At 34.9% G+C, this 17,800-nt stretch overlaps 1 non-coding gene across 1 annotated transcript; it reads left to right on the top strand.

Annotated features, from left to right (window-relative positions):
• Nucleotides 1-1,464: 1,464 nt before the first annotated feature.
• On the top strand, nucleotides 1,465-1,571 carry LOC131223354 (small nucleolar RNA R71). Its single transcript, XR_009160395.1, has one exon. It is a non-coding gene; the product is annotated as a small nucleolar RNA R71 (small nucleolar RNA).
• The last annotated feature ends 16,229 nt before the right edge of the window (nucleotides 1,572-17,800 follow it).

The following is a 17,800-nucleotide window of genomic DNA, read 5'->3' as shown; positions in this document are numbered from 1 at the left end:
TGAAGTGGCAAGGAATGGGCGACCAAGAATGACAAGAAATTGAGTGCTTATGACCATGATGGGTTGAGTATCCAATATGATAAAATCTACCGGATAGTAGAATTTGTTAACCTGGACCAACACATCCTCGATTATCCCTCTCGATACACGGACTGAGCGATCTGCAAGTTGTAACATGGTCCGGGTGGGTTTTAATTCACCTAGACCCAGTTGCTCATAGACCGAGTATGGGATCAAATTCACGCTTGCTCCTAAGTCAAGAAGTGCGTGCTCAATCCAGTAGTTCCCAATTATGGAAGCAATGGTTAGGCTTTGTGTCACATCTTACTTTAGGATGGCACTCACTTTTTCAGTTAAACAGATTTTCGTTTGGATATTTTATCATCTTTTGGTCATACATAAGTCTTTTAAAAATTTAGCATATGAAGGTATTTGCTTAACGGTATCTAGTAGAGGAATATCGACCTTTACTTGCTTAAGCACCTTTAGAATGTCTTGAGAGTTAGAGAGAGATTTTGGTGCTATCAATCATTGGAAAAATGGGGCAATCAACTTACCTTGAAGCTCTAGTTCTAATTCTTGTGGAATAGTGCTAGGTTTATCATTATTATCCTCTTCCAGGTCCTTAGTCAGTTCAGCCTTAACCGGAATGGTTTTTTCAATGGTCTTCTCACTCCTCAGAGTGGTGATAGATTTAGCTTGCTCCATCTGAATTAAACAGCTTGGATCACTTATCTCATATTGCAGTTTGGGATTAGGGAGTGGTTGAGCAAGAAGCATCCCATTTCCCCCAATTATTAAGTGTGACTTTATCCTTTGAATAAATGATGCAAGCGTTCCCAATGTTAATCTAATATCCTGGTTGAGTAGCTCTTGGTCTTGAATATGTTTTTGAAACGGATCCTCTTGAGGTTTCCCTTAAATTGGAATTTGATTAGGGAATCCTTAAGGAGTAGCCGTTTGTCCATTCCTCCAACTGAAGTTTGGATGATTTCTCTAACTAGGTTTGTATGTATTGGAGGTAGGTCATTAAAAGGTCTTTGGTAATTGTTCACAACATTGTATTTCTCATTCATTTCCTCTTGAAAAGTATGTATTGTTGGACAATTTTCAGTTGTGTGGATGTTACAAGCACAAATACCACAAACAGTTTCCTTAGCCTTATCCTTCTTTAGTTTCATGGCCTCAAATTTCTTTATGAGATTAGCCACTTTAGCATTGATATCATCATCCTCTTTCAGAAGGTATATTCTACCCCTCTCCTTTGATTGAGTGGGCCTAGAGGTGGTGCTTGATTTTGGGGAGATGTCCCATGATTGTGCGGTTTTAGCAAGTTTGTCAAAGTAATCCCACACTTCATCGACATTTTTATTCATGAATTCCCCATTGCACATCGTCTCAACGAATTGGCACATGGAAGATGTTAGTCTGTCATGAAAGAAACTTGTTATGTACCACGTTTCAAAACTATGTTGTGGGCATGAACTAACGAGATCCTTTAACCGCTCCCAACATTAGAAGAATGTTTCGTATTCCTTTTGGGCAAAGTTCATGATCAACTTCCTAATAGTATTCGTCTTATAATATAAAAATAATTTTTATATGAACTCCATCATGTCATTCCATGTGCCAATAGATCGCGGACATAGTGAGTACAACCACGTCTTAGCTTTTTCTTTGAAGAAGAAAAGAAAGAGTTTCAACCTGACCGTGTCCTCAAACACATTAGGAAAATATAAAGTAGCTATAATCTCGTCAAACTCTTTTAAGTATAAATATGGACTTTCGGATTCAAGTCTAAGGAACTTTGCAAGGAGTTAGATCATACCTGACTTAATATCCATGTTTGCTATATTTTTTGGAAAAACCATATAGGAAGGTGTGCTCACCCCCGCCACTTGTAAATAATCTCCTAAAGTAAGAGGTGGGGGTGCTTGATGCACCTCATTCTCATCTCAGACTTCCTTAACCCGAGGTTGAGGTTGTCTTCCCGGTTGATTGACCGGTTAATTGGCAGTCATCACTTCAATTGACTCTAAGGATCTCAGGTGGTGTCTTATCCTATGATGGATAGATAACCCCTCAAATAATCATCCTTCACTCAAGAGACGTCGAGTGTTGTTACGGACCTACTTAGGCATGAAACACTCTCAGCCCTCAATTTTAGATTCTAACCTAAACCTAAAAAGGAAAAGGGGAATAAGAATTCTGGGAATGGAAAAAAAAAAAAGGAAGAGAATTAGAAAGAAGTTTCCAAATTGGAAGTTCCTAATTTAAGATCCTACAAAACGTCACAAAAGAAATCAGTTTCTAAAAATAGAAATTCTAAAATTAAAAAGTTTCTAAAAACAGAAATAGAAAGATGAGTTAGTTTCTAAAAAAAAATCTAAAGAAACCTAATCCTAAAAATAGAAAGTAAATAAATCATAATCTTAACATATTTCTAAAACTAATCAATCTCAGAAAAAACACAACAGTTAATCCCCCACAACGACACCAAAAACTTATTCACAACTCCAAGTGTAGGGTCACAATGTACAAATAATCTCAGTGAGACCGAGGTAGAATCCACAGGGACTAATCTTGTGTGTCTATTCTAAAATTAATTAAAATCAAAACTAGGAGAAGATCTAACCTAAACTAGGAAAGTAGGGAGTAATTGTGAGATGATGAATTTAGAAACTTAATAATTTAAAGGTGGGAACTAGGGTTTCTAGGGATTCACTTGTAGCTATTAGGATGTTTTCTTATTTTATTCAAGGCACTCAATTGGAATTGGAGTCCTGTCCAATCCAATTGAAAGATATTCAATAAGATCATATCTGAACCTCCATTGACCTAATTCTCAACAGATGAAAGCTTTAAGGATTGGAAGTGATTCCATCACCTATCCATCCCCAGGAGACAATTATAGATAACAGGATATACCGATCCAAAAACTAACATATGAGAATTGTGAAGAATAAAAAGGATTCCATCACTCAACCATACCCAAAGGACGATGGAGAAAAACAGGATTTCCTATTTTCACAAACTCCAAATAGGAAAATAAGATACTTCAAGTTATTGCATATCCATTGTAATTTCAGTCACTAAAAACCATTAAAAACTAAAAGTATTCCTTAAATATCAAACTAAAATCAAAGGAGTTCAACAATAACAAGAATTAAATAAGAATAACATCTCAATCATGCTATAAGTTTCACCCCTTAGCCCTAGCTAAGGGATCTAGCCAACCATAGACATAATTGGATTAAAAATCGTAGAAGAAAGCATTAAAAACTAAGGAGAAGGGAAGAAAAACACTTAGGAAGATGCTCCGCCCTTTTGCTCTACTCCTCCAAACCCTAGATATCCTAAAAAGTGCCTAAGAAACTCCTATTTATAAGCCAAGTTCCGCAGATCTGTAAAATCGGATCAAATTTATGCATTCTGCATAACTCTGCGGAACGCCTTCGATGTCATCGAACACCCTTCGATGACATGAAAGGGTTTTGAATCCAAAATTCATGCCTTTTCATTCTTTTGCATTGCGTTAAGTCTCTATGTCATCAAACCGTCCTTCAATGTCATCGACCGAAGCTTCAATCCATCGAACAAATCTTCGAGTCATCGAGAATGTGTCCAAAATAGTCCAGCGAGTTACTTCAATTTCTTTAATAAATTCGATGCCATTGAGTTGTCTTCGATGTCATCGAGCATCTTCCTTCGAGTTATCGAATATGTCTTCAATTGATCAAGAAAAGCACCCAATATATCCAACAACAAACTCGATTTTCCCTCATAAATTCAATGTCATCAACTAGTGTTTGATGTCATCGAACGGAATTTGATGTCATGAATGGTTCTCGATGGCATAGTCTTTGTGATTTCTGTGCTTGTTCTTTCGACTTCCTTCCTTCTCTACTTAGTTTTCTTAAATCTTGGAGTCTTGAAATCTTCAATCTTGGTCTCCAAAAATTCCTTTTTTACTTTGACAATTTTTGAGCAATAAATCCATGCTTTTAGCATTCTTTTCAATCCAAGCTCTTAAATTCACCTTGCAACACAAACACATGTAAAATTTATCATTAAGCTATATTATGCTTGTAAAACCAAGAGATAAATGGGGGATCATATGTAATATTTGACGCTTAAAATGTGCCCAACGGAACAAGGCGCCCATCTCATCATAACCACAGATGGGACGCCTTCTTCGATTACGATTCCTTCCCGATGATTATGAGGTAGATATTATTCCAGCAATACCAGAATTGCCAAAGAGGAAATCAAACCGTCATAGATTACACTAAAGAATTTCAGTGGTTGGCAACATGAAATAATCTGTCAGAATTCGAATCATAAAAAGTAGCATGATTTATAAGTAGGTTACAGTTCTTCACAACCCCAAGTGTAGGGTCGCGATGCAGTAATAATCTCAGTAAGACTGAGGTCAAATCCACAGGGACTAAAACTTGTACGTTTCTGAAATTAACTAGAAGTAAAATTAGAAGAAGATGTGAAACTAATTCTGAAGTATTTGAGATAGTAATTATGAATAGAGTAATTAAAACTAAAAATTTAAAGGTGGGAACTAGGGGCCAAGGATCTACTTGTAGTAATCAGGGAGCCCTCTTCCTTAATTCAAGTAACACAATTAAAATTAGAGTCCTATCCCATCCAATTGAAAAATATATCAATAAAACCAAATCTGAACTTCCATTGATCTAATTCTCAATGAAATAAAACTATGATAATTAGCAAGGATTCCATTACCAAACCATGCCTAGGAGACAATGTCAAACAATAAGATTTACCAATCCCATAATCTCAAAGCAGGAGAATTGTGAAGATTAGGAAGAATTCCATCACCCTACCATGCCCAAGAGACAATAATGAATAGCAGAACTTACTAATTTCACAATCTCAAATTAGGAAAAGAAAATACTCAAAGCTATTGCAGATTTACTGTATTTGAGTCACAATAAACCATTAAAAACTAAAAGTATTCCTTAAATATCAAATTAGAATCCAATGACTTCAATATAAACATGAATCAAAACAATAGAAACATCCTATCATGATATAAGCTTCAACTCTTAGCCCTAGCTAAGAGGTTTAGCAAACCATAAACATAATTGGACCAAAGTCTCTTAAGAAGAACATAAAAACAACTAAGGAAGAAGATAAAAATTTTCTTGGCGACGGCTTCTCCACCCTTTTGCTCCACTCCTTAAACCCTAGAAAGATGCCTAAGAACATCCTAGGGAGTCCTATTTATAGTTGTGGAACTCTGACTTTCGCACCTAGTTGGAAAACTCTAGAAACCGCCTCAATTTAGGCAGTTTGCTAAAAAAGACTTCATACTGCATAATTTTTCAAAATAGACTTTACTTTGCGTAATTTCACAAAATGACCCAGAGTTTCAGAATATACTTTTTCAGGACAATTTCAGGATTTCTTTTTTTCACTTCAAATTTTGATTCTCTTCATTATTCACTTAGTTTTCTTGGATCTTTGGTATGAAAATTCTTTATTCTTGGTCTCGTAAGATCCATCCCTTGCCTTGATAATCTTAAGCATCAAATTCATGCTTTTAGCACCCTTTTTAATCCAAGCTCCTAAATTCACCTTATAACACAAACATGAGTAAAATAGAACATTAAGTATTATCATGTTCATAAAACCAAGATATAAATGAGGAATAATATGCAATATTTGACCCTCAACACAATCCCCAACCAACATTTTGCTAGTCCTGAGCACAATATGCGAAAAATATTTCGAGAACAACAGCATAATTTCTGTAAGCTCAAGTGGTTTAAAAAAAATAATCCACATGATAAAATTCTAAAATACATCAATATTATGCATTACCTTCTCCTAAACTCTAGTACTCGATAAGTTTTATAATCAAGTTTAAAGCATTAATCCTTGTAAGTGCTATGGTCTCATGCTCCTTTGGTTGTCAAATTTTGTTGTGCCAAAACTCTATTTGTGTCTTGTGTTTGTATGTTGTTATATATGTTTCAGACACTACTTCACAAGTGCTTCAAGTTAAGTACAATGATCGACTTCAAGCCAAGTCAAGCCATGTACTATAAACATCAATGTTCAGAGTTACATCAATAAAGAGTATAAGACTCAAGTAAATTTCAAGACTCAAGAGTAATTCAAGTTGAAGGTTGATGTCAAGCTTTCGAAGATCTCAAGATCAAGCTACATCAAGTAGATATCTTAAGCTTTGTAAAGTTCAAAGGTCAACAATCATTTGATAGAATGGAGTTTCAATGTCCATACTTCATGTCTCAGGTATGATTGACCTTAGATTGACCTTAGGGTAGGTCATTTCGGATACATAATTCAAACTATATGTTTATATATGAATTTAGTCTTTTCTAAGACTAGTCCTGAACCTTGTTCGATTAGTCCTATCACTGGTTCAACCAGTCCAAGAAATTTCACGACTAGTCCTAAGTTGTTGAAGATTTTCAGAATTTTTTGGTTAGCCCACGATCAGTCCTGGAGGTCCTTCGACCGGTCGTAGGTGTGTCCACGACTCGAACTTCGACTAGTCGTGGGTCCTCGACTTAAACTACAGCGATCTACTTATGCGGTCTACGACCAGTCCTGGATCATTTATGACCGGTTGTAGGTGGTCCACGACCAGTCGTAGACACCCCACGATCAGTCATAGAATGGTTTTCAAAGATCACGCTTAAAAATTCAAAATGCCGGTGAAGCTACGACCAGTCGAAGTTTCCCTAAGACCAGTCATAGACGTGATTTCTGCTTCTATAAATTGAGCACAAATCTAAGAATTTCATAACTCAATTCAAAGAAATTCAAGGCTCTACTCTGAGATAAGTTAGTGTTCATTTTAAGCTACTTTGTGCATAATTAATATTTCCTTTTGTTAGCTTATTGTTATTTGATTTTGATCTGCATTCCAATCTGATTTGAAAGGGGAAAATTCTATAATTCCTTCTTCTTGGAATCAAAATCAAATAGAGCTAGCCCATTTGATTTAATTTAAAATCAATTAGAACTTAGAACCATTTTAAGTGAGTATTGGATATTGAACGTTGATTTGAACTTCTACTTCGATTGGTTCTTTCGGGCTACTACGAAAGGAGAAATCCAGGTATTTTACATTTATGTAAAATTTCTATTCTTTTGGTTTTTATTTGAGATTCGCCAGAAAAATCTCATTGTGTGGTTATCTGAGGAGAGCCAGAAAACTCAGAAAGTGTGGGTTTTTGGATTGTGTAAGCCCAAGTTAAAAAGACACAACTGTGAAGGTTTTAGGTGAACCTGTGAAACCTATTTTGTTAGTGAACACTAATATCCCCTGTGTGAGGATATTAGGAGTGGAGTAGCATTCTGTGTGGCTGTTGTGAAACAGTTGGTGTACACACAGGCGAAACACTATAATTCTTTGTCTTGTGGTTTGAATGCTTCCTTAAGTTTTATATCTTTTATCATTCAAGTTTGTGGGATGTATGTGTGGATGTGATTGTTGTAAAATTTACATTTCAAGCAAGTGTGTGGAATGTTGCAATAATTTAGATTTAAATTCCTGCAATTTATTTCAATTCCTTACTATTTATTTATTTCTCTTCAGATTGAGTTTTTGATACAAAGGATGTTCTAGAAATAAGGTTGTCCTGCCATAAACCTTTGATTTTTATGGTGTAAGGTTGTCCTTAGAACTAAATTCGTATCAACCTCTCAATAATTATTTATTGAGGTTGATTTTATTTCAGCATTGTAAATTGATTTATTTTATTTGGCTATCTCTTTATTTTATTCCACTGTTATAATTATAATTTGGCATAGTCCTATTCACCCCTCCTCTAGGACGTATAGCTAGGTCGTTTTAAGTGGTATCAAAGCCTAATAGCTCGCTCTTATTACTTTTTATTTGGATTTATTTCCTGAGCTAACGATCTAAGCTATATAAAAGATGTCAAATTTTAATAGCCTATTAGTCACTAGGCCTCCACCCTTTGATGGCTCCAACTATGCCTATTGGAAAGCTAGGATGAGGATCTTCCTCAAATCAATGGATGAGAGTGTGTGGCAAGCCACAGTGACTGAATGGAATTCTCCTACCACTGAAGTGACTTGAATCGATGGTTCAAAATCAATGAGAGTAACTCCTTATTTCTCTTGGACCACCCTTCAGAAAAATGAGAGTAGTGCCAATGCAAAAACACTAAATGCAATCACTTGCACACTATCACCAAATGAGTTCAAAAGAATCATATCCTGTGATACTGCAAAGCAAGCCTATGATATATTAGAAATGACACATGAGGATACTACAATTGTAAAAAAATCTAAAGTCCAACTCCTCACAACCAAATTTGAAGAAATTCATATGGAGGAAAATGAAATGTTTATGGACTTTTACACAAGATTAAATGACATTGTAAACTCAATGTGGGGTCTTGGCGATAAAATCCCGGAAAGTAAAGTGTGTGGAAAGATTCTATGCTCTCTTCTTGAACGGTTCAACTCTAAAGTAACCGCAATCCAGGAACTTCGTGATACGGACAATATGAGGATAGAAGAACTAGTTGGTTCTTTACAAACCTATGAGTTAAACTTTAAAGCTCTTAAAAGTAAACCCATCGCTCTTAAATCTTCTAAAGGTATTTCTCAAGAAAACTCGGATTTAAAAAATTCTGAAGACGATATGGCTCTTTTAGCGAAATTTTTTTTCAAGATTTTCAAAAGCAAGAAAAGGATAGATTTTCAAAAATCAAATGATAAGAAAAGATCTAAATCTAAATCTAAAAATTGAAAGTCTTTGAAAGATAGTCAATGTTACAACTACCAAGAGTACGGGCACTTAGCAAACAAATGTCCTGAAAAGGACAAAACAAAAAGAAAGGGTATGTTGGCTACTTGGGATGAATTGTCTGATCCTGAAGCTTCTTCTGAATCAGAAGATTCTGAAACTGAGTCGGGCAATGAAGTTAAAGCCCTTATGACTCTAGCCAAGTTCACTTTTTCAAATCATGATAATTCAACTAGTGAGGAAAATCTGAACAGTGAATATGAAAATGAAGAGGATCTTCAAGATGCTTATAATGCCCTATACAAGGAAAGTTGTAAAATTGCTGTCAAACTTAAACTTCAAAAAGAAAAGTTTCTTAAACTCAAAGAATATTTTGAATCACTTGTTTTAGAAAAATTCCAAATTACGGATTATTTTGATAAATCAAAATGCGATTTAGAATTCAAAACCTCCCTGATTGAAAATCTGAAATTTGAAAATGAGAAACTTAAAAATGAAGTATCTTCTCTTCTGAGCTTAAAGGATACATGGAGAAATGCCCAAGCTGATCCAAAGTTAAAAAAACTATTATCCGGATCAAGAAAATGTGGCGATCAATCCAGGTTGGGCTATAATAAGAATATACCTCCTAAACAAAAGAATACACCTCCTAAGTTTGTGAAAGGAGAGACCTCAAACTCAAAAGGGAAAAGTACTTATTAAGGTTTTTCTAAAAATACAAAAACTTTTCAAAAACCTAAAAGCAGCTATGTCAACTTTAAAAATCCGAACCAAAACTCACTAGCTGAAAAGATAGTTGATTTACTCAAGGAGCTCTTAAAATATAACTCAGTAGGTCATTCTTACAACAACAGATAGACGAAGACCAACTACACTCCTAAACCCAAAACAGTTCTGAAATGGGTTCCTAAAGTTGCCTGCTTGGTTGCCCACACTGCTTTCAAAGCAACAAGCCATTCAAAGTGGTACCTAGATAGTGGATGCTCCAGGCATATGACAGGCGACAAGGCTTTATTCACTGATCTAAAAGATATGACTGATGGGTCAGTCACCTTTGGTGATGGTAACAATTGCAAGATTATTGGTAAAAGTACAGTCCAACTCTATAACCTCCCTTTATTTAAAGACGTTTTATATGTTGAGGGGCTAAAACACAACCAATTAAGCATATCTCAAATATGCGATAACAACCATAGTGTGAAATTTTCCAATCAAGGTTGTGAAATAATAAACAAAAAGGATTCTGTTATATTAACTGGTTACAGAACTTCTGAAAACTGCTATATTGTAAGCGATGGTAGCTCATCTAATCAATCGTGCTACATGGTCCATACTAAGGAGACAGATTTATGACATAAACACCTTAGATATGTACACTACCAGAATTTATACAGATTGAGCAAAGGAGAACTAATTAGAGGTCTACCAAAGTTGTAAAAAGTAGGCAAAATATGTGGTGAATGCCAGTATAGTAAACAAACTAAGAGCTCTCACAAAAAGGTGAACTCCAATGCCACATTAAGACCACTCGAGTTGCTCCACATGGATCTTGTAGGACCAACCAGAACGGAGAGTCGAGGTGGCAAAAAATACATCTTGGTTATCGTAGATGATTATACCAGATCCACTTGGGTAATGTTTTTAAGGGACAAATCAGAAACCCTTGATGAAGTGAAAAAGATCATCAAACGAATCCAAATTGAAAAAGGTTCTCATGTTAGTAAGATCCGTAGTGATCATGGATCTGCATTCGAGAATAGTAGTTTTGAGAAATTCTGTAGCGATCAGGGAATATCACATGAATTCTCTACACCCAAAACACCACAACAAAATGGAAATGTGGAAAGAAAAAATATAGTACTTCAAAAAATGGAAAACGTAATTTTAAATAGTATGAAACTCTCTAGAAATCTTTGAGCTGAAGCAGTGAATACCGCCTGCTATATTATTAACTGGGTTTATACTTGTAAATCTAATAATAAAACGGCTTACGAACTTTGGTTTGATAAGAAGCCTACTGTCAAATAATTTCAAGTTTTTGGCAACAAGTGCTATATTTTACGTGATCGTGAAAATTTGGAAAAGTTTGACACTAAGAGTGATGAAGGGATCTTTTTATGATACTCTTTAAACAGTCGTGCATATTGTGTACTGAACAACAGGACCGGTGTGATTCAAGAGTCCATTAATGTGGTCATTGATGATCAATTTTATACACCTGCCCCTAGTTTAGATAATGATGAAGTTCTTTTAATTAACAAACCAGATAATTCATCAAATCAAGTTAATTCTGAATTAAGGACAGTTAAAGATCATCCAACTCTTAGATTCTTGAAAACCCTCTCACTGGTGTGCGCACTCATAGACAATTAGAAGACATGTAATTATGTATGCTTTACATCCCAAATTGAACCGGCTAACGTAAAAGAAGCTCTTCCTGATGAAAACTAGATGGTTGCCATGAGGGAAGAACTTAATCAAATTGTTCGTAATGATGTTTGGTATCTTGTTCCTAGACCTAAAGATAAACACATTATCAGAACAAAGTGAATTTTCAAAAATAAGTCTGATGAACTTGGAAATATAATTCGAAACAAGGTAAGACTGGTTGTACAAGAGTACACTCAAATTGAAGGCATCGATTACGATGAAACCTTTGCCCCAGTTGCTGCCTTGACTCAATCAGACTTTTTATATCCATTGCATGCTATAGAAAATTTAAGATTTATCAAATGGATGTAAAGAGTGCCTTTTTGAATGAAATTTACATGAAGAGGTATATGTTGAACAACCTAAAGGGTTTGAAGACCCTAAGTTAACTGATCATGTATACCATCTTAAAAAGGCTCTCTATGGTCTAAAACAAGCTCCCAGGGCATGGTATGAGAAATTGACTAAGTTTTTACTCAGTCATAATTTTCAAATGGGTAGTGTCGATAAGACGCTTTTTGTTAAGAAACACAACAATAATATTTTAATGGTTCAGATCTATGTTGATGATATTATTTATGGATCAACTTTTACTAACATGACTATTGAGTTTGTAGATTTAATAAAATCTAAGTTTGAGATGAGCATGGTTAGGGAATTAAATTATTTCCTAGGGTTGCAAGTAAAACAACAACCTGATGGAATTTTTATTTCTCAAACTAAGTATGCTTTGAACTTGATTAAAAGGTTCGGATTTGAGAATGGTAAGAATTTTGATACTCCCATGAGTACAACTTTAAGACTCTCAAAAGACTCTACAGGTAAAGATGTAGATCCTAAATTGTATCGTAGCATGATTGGAAGTTTACTTTATTTAACTGCTAGTAGACCTGATATTGCTTTTAGTGTTTATATTTGCGTTAGATATCAGTCTAATCCCAGAGAATCTCATTTAACTACTGTTAAGTGAATTATGCGATATGTCACAAGTTCTGCTAATTTGGGTCTTTGGTATCCATAGGATACTAGTGTTCAGTTGGCTGCGTACTCAGATGCTGATTGGGCTGGTAATATAGATGACAGAAAATCAACCAGTGATGGTTGTTTTTATATTAGAAATTGCTTAGTTTCTTGGTTTAGCAAGAAGCAAAGTTCTATATCACTTTCCACTGTTGAGGCTGAATACATCACAACAGGAAATGCATGTACTCAGCTTGTTTGAATGAAATGTATGTTAAGTGATTATGGAATTACACAGGACTTAATGGTTTTATATTGCGATAATTTCAGTACAATAAATATTTTTAAAAATCTAATCCAGCATTCACGTACCAAGCACATTGACATTAAGTATCATTACATTCGTGAATTAATGGAAGAAAAAATAATATTTGTGGAATACATTCCAACCGAGACTCAACTTGCTGACATTTTCACTAAACCTCTCGACAAAAGCAGGTTCAATAAATTAAAGTTTGACATCGGTATGTGTAATTTATATTGAATATTCTTGCATAATTGTAACATATTGTATATATGTTTATGTATTTTTGTGGTTGGATTTTTAAATTCGCTAAAAAATGCAATTTTTGGCTGGTACTCAACCAGTCGTGGTCATACACGACCAGTCGTGGTACGAATGGTCGTGTATTTCTCAAGACCGGTCGTGGAGCGCGCTGACCTCTTTAATTTGGAAAAATCTCTCTTCTTCCTCATTTTCACTTTTCTCTCCAATAAGTCGAGCTACGACTAGTCGAACCCGAGTGTTCAATTCAACCAGGTCAGAGCATTTTGTTTGTCTTTCTTGTAGATACATGGTTTATTTTCTTCAATTTCTTAATTGGAGTAGCTGCTTTCAAGTTTGCCTTAAACTTTTTGGGGTTTTCTTCTCCATTTGCTAATCTAGAAAAACTCATCTCTACTTCTTTGAGATTTCTTATTTTTATTCAAGAATATGGACTCTAGAGGGAAAAAGAAAAATACTAGAGGTCCCTCATCATCTAGATCAACTCCTACTACAAGACGTCATCTTCGGTCTCCTGAAGATGATCCATCTTATGTGCATGATTTGCATCTGCGTAATGTCATTGTGGAAAAAGCCGTTGATTTAGATCACATCACTCATTTAAGTCTCCTTCCTCTTCTCCAATCTGTAGGTTGGGGTAACATCCTACGTTGGGGCGGGGTGATATACCAATCCATTGCGCAGAGCATGTTTGCATGCATATCTAAATTTTCTCCTAAACAGTTAAGTTTCTCGATTACTACTAGAGAAGGGCCTTTTCCAATTGATCGTCATTTAATTTCAGACCTTATGGATATACCTGTTAATGATGATGGTATTCCACCTAGCACTCTAGCTGAGAAAGTTTTTGAATCTGAAAAACGTATTTATACTAGAGTACTTTGTAACATGGATGCTCAATGGACTCAGAACAGGAATGCCCTCGCAACCAAATATTTGTTACCCAGATACAGAGTTTTACATCTTATCTTTACTTCTAATTTGTATCCTCATTCTGGTAACAAAATAGAACTGACTGTATTCATGGTTCATATCTTGTATTCTATCATCACTGGTGTAAATGTTTGTCTACCCTCTTCGATATGCCATTCCATCATTTAGTTCCGTATCCATCCAGGTCATAGTGATCTTCCCTTTTCTTACTTAATGACTGTGTTAGCTACTCACATACTAGTCGCTATGCCTATTGGAGAGGCTCCTATCTAACACCTCATTTTCAATAACTCCAACTTAAACAAAATGAAGTTGTGATTGGCTGAGGGCCAAGTAGATGTTGGAGAAGGTGGAGCAGCAGGTGTGAATGAAGAAGAGGGTGATAATCTTCCTCCAGACGATGTTAATATGGATGATATATTTGATGAAATAGAATCTGATTCTGAAAATGATCCTGACTTTGTGCCGTCTGGCTTTGATGAGAGATTGTGTTCTCTTAAGAAACATGTGACTAAAATACGTGTAACCTAAACTTCTCAATTTGCTTATATGCGCAAGTATATGCAGCATGTTAGTAAGGGTTTGCACAAAATTGATCCATCTATTCATGCTCCTTCTTCAAGATCTGACTGAATGTTTTTATTTGTTGGTCTGTAATAACTCATATACTTTTTTATTTATCTCAGTTTGTATGATTGTTTTTATTTGTCTTTGGACCTGACTGATTTTTGATATTTGGATGTATAGACTTTATTTCATCTCTTGCTTACTTTGCTCTCCTAATTATCATTATTATCCTTGTGTTCTTCCTTTGTCATTTTGTGATAAAAAGGGGGAGAAGACTTTTTGAAGCTAATTGGTTATGGATTAAGTAGCATTTTATTTATTTTGAATATCTATGTGTGCTACTCAGGGGGAGTACTAAGTGTAGAGGAGTATAGAGGAGACTTGCCACTAAATGAATGTGTGTGCTAGTTTATGATAACTGGTGAATGATTCTTTATTAAACATGTTGTGCTTCTCTTATTCTCTTTGAAAGTATTTTGTCACAAATTTGACAAAGGGGGAGATTGTAAGTGTTATGGTCTCATGCTCCTTTGGTTGTCAAATTTTGTTGTGTCAAAACTCTATTTGTGTCTTTTGTTTGTATGTTGTTATATATGTTCCAGACAGTGCTTCACAAGTGCTTCAAGTTAAGTATAATGATCGACTTAAATCCAAGTTAAGCCATGTACTATAAACATCAATGTTTAGAGCTACATCAATAAAGAGTAGAAGACTCAAGTACATTTCAAGACTCAAGAGCAACTCAAGTTGAAGGTTGATGTCAAGCTTTCGAAGATCTCAAGATCAAGCTACATCAAGTAGAGATCTCAAGCTTTGTAAAGTTCAAAGGTCAACAATCATTTGATAGAATGTAATTTCAATATCCATACTTCATGTCCTAGGTATGATTGACCTTAGATTGACCTTAGGGTAGGTCATTTCGGATACATAATTCAAACTATATGTTTATATATGAATTTAATCTGTTCTAAGACTAGTCCTGGACCTTGTTCGACAAGACCTAGCACTGACTTGACCAGTCTAAGAAATTTCACGACCTGTCCTAAGTTGTTGAAGATTTTCAGAATTTTTTGGTTAGCCCACGACCAATCCTGGAGGTCCTTCGACTGGTCGTAAGTGTGTTCACGACTCGAACTTCGACCAATCGTGGGTCCTCGACTCAAACTACAATGACCTACTCATGTGGTCTACGACCAGTCCTGGGTCATCTATGACCAGTCGTAGGTGGTCCACGACTAATCGTAGACACCCCATGATCATTCATAGAACGGTTTTCAAAGATCGCAATTAAAAATTCAAAATGTCATTGAAACTACGACCAGTCGAAGTTTCTCTAAGACCAGTCATAGACGTGATTTCTGCTTCTATAAATTGAGCACGAATATCAGAATTTCATAACTCAATTCAAAGAAATTCAAGGCTCCACTCTAAGATGAGTTAGTGTTCATTTTAAGCTACTTTGTGCATAATTAATATTTCCTTTTGTTAACTTATTTTTATTTGATTTTGATCTACATTCCAATCTAATTTGAAAAGGGAAAATTCTGTAATTCCTTCTTCTTGGAATCAAAATCAAATAGAGTTAGCCCATTTAATTTAATTTAAAATCAATTAGAACTTAGAATCATTTTAAGTGAGTATTGGACATTGAACGTTGATTCGAACTTCTACTCCGATTGGTTCTTCTGGGCTACTATGAAAGGAGAAATTCAGGTATTTTACGTTTATATAAAATTTCTATTCTTTTGGTTTTTGTTTGAGATTCGCCAAAAAAATCTCATTGTGTGGTTATTTGAGGAGAGCCAGAAAACTTAGAAAGTGTGGATTTTTGGATTGTGTAAGCCCAAGTTAAAAAGACACAATTGTGAAGGTTTTAGGTGAACCTGTGAAACTTATTTTGTTAGTAAACGCTAATATCCCCTGTGTGAGGATATTAAGAGTGGAGTAGCATTTTGTGTGGCTGTTGTGAAACAGTTGGTGTACACACAGGCGAACCACTATAATTCTTTGTCTTGTGGTTTGAATGCTTGCTTAAGTTTTATATCTTTTATCATTCAAGTTTGTAGGATGTATGTATGGATGTGAATGTTGTAAAATTTACATTTCAAGCAAGTGTGTGGAACGTTGTAATAATTTAAATTTAAATTTCTGTAATTTATTTCAATTCCTTACTATTTATTTATTTCTCTTCGGATTGAGTTTTTGATATAAAGGACATTTTAGAAATAACGTTGTCCTGCCATAAACCCTTGATTTTTATAGTGTAAGGTTGTCCTTGGAACTGAATTCGTATCAACCTCTCAATACTTGTTTATTGAGGTTGATTTTCTTTCAGCATTGTGAATTGATTTATTTTATTTGCCTATCTCTTTATTTTATTCCGTTGTTATAATTATAATTTGGCATAGTCCTATTCACCCACCCTCTAGGACGTATAGCTAGGCCGTTTCAATCCTCCAATTAGAACAATTCCAAACATTTACTTCCATGGGTGAAGGTTCAATTCTTCACTTTCATAATAACTTTAATTATTAAAAGGACATTCAGGACAATCAAAACCTAAACCGAAACTTTCCTTACAGTTCATCTTTTAATTCTCTCTTTTATTCCTCCAGCATTTGATTTTTCCATCGATGGCTTTCGCATTATGTCAACCTTTTTAAAGATCTTTAATAGGTGGCATTTTCGAAGACAACTGTTTTTATTTTTTTTAGCTAAGTTTTTTTTTTTCTTTACTTTTAATTCTTCCCCTTAAACATGATGAAAAAATTCACCAGGTTAGTTCCTTCCATGCTTAATATTCATCAAGTTAACAATTCAATATCAAGTTGACACATTAATGTGCAAGTTGGATGTAACAAGTGAAATCATGACTCAATCAATATTTAAAACTTTTAATCGAGGATCAATAACTTAACTTAATTTTGAGATCTCCCAAGTGAATAAAATCCAAGAGACATAAGGCGTCAACATTAAGTATCTTGTAATTCTAATTTATAGATTAACTTCAAGATCACTTAAATTTGTAGAAATTTTAGAAAATTTTCTCAATTTTTCACAACTTCACCCAAAGACTAAGAAAACAACTGATTAGCCTTCCTAATCGACACCCCCAACCTAAAATCTACATTGTCCTCAATGTAAAAGAGATAAGTATTCAATGGAAATGAGGCAACAAAAATAAAAGGGAAGTGGTGGAAAGGTAGTACCTGAAGAAGGAATTTTGAGGTTTTTTCCTAAATATCTCAATGTGAAGATGGGTTGGCACAAGAATTAAACCATCAGAAAGTAAACTTTCCTAAACAACAAAACGTAAAGTATCCTAAACGGCGAAAAGCAAACTGTCCTAATCCTAATTTCTTTGAAAGCATTAAACCTAACTAGGAAAACAAGGGAAAACTACTTAGTCATACCGCAAGGTTCCTCCTCCAGCCAGTATCTTGATGAATTTCTCAGTAGGTTTTGTAACAAGATCATCCAAAATCCCTTTTTGCAATAGGCTTGGATGCCCCGGAGGTGTCCAAAGTACATATGATTCACCTGAGAAAGAAAGTTTTAGA

Source organism: Magnolia sinica, chromosome 1 (assembly GCF_029962835.1).
Source record: "Magnolia sinica isolate HGM2019 chromosome 1, MsV1, whole genome shotgun sequence".
Taxonomy (NCBI): domain Eukaryota; kingdom Viridiplantae; phylum Streptophyta; class Magnoliopsida; order Magnoliales; family Magnoliaceae; genus Magnolia; species Magnolia sinica.
This window is presented reverse-complemented; position numbering and strand designations above follow the sequence as displayed.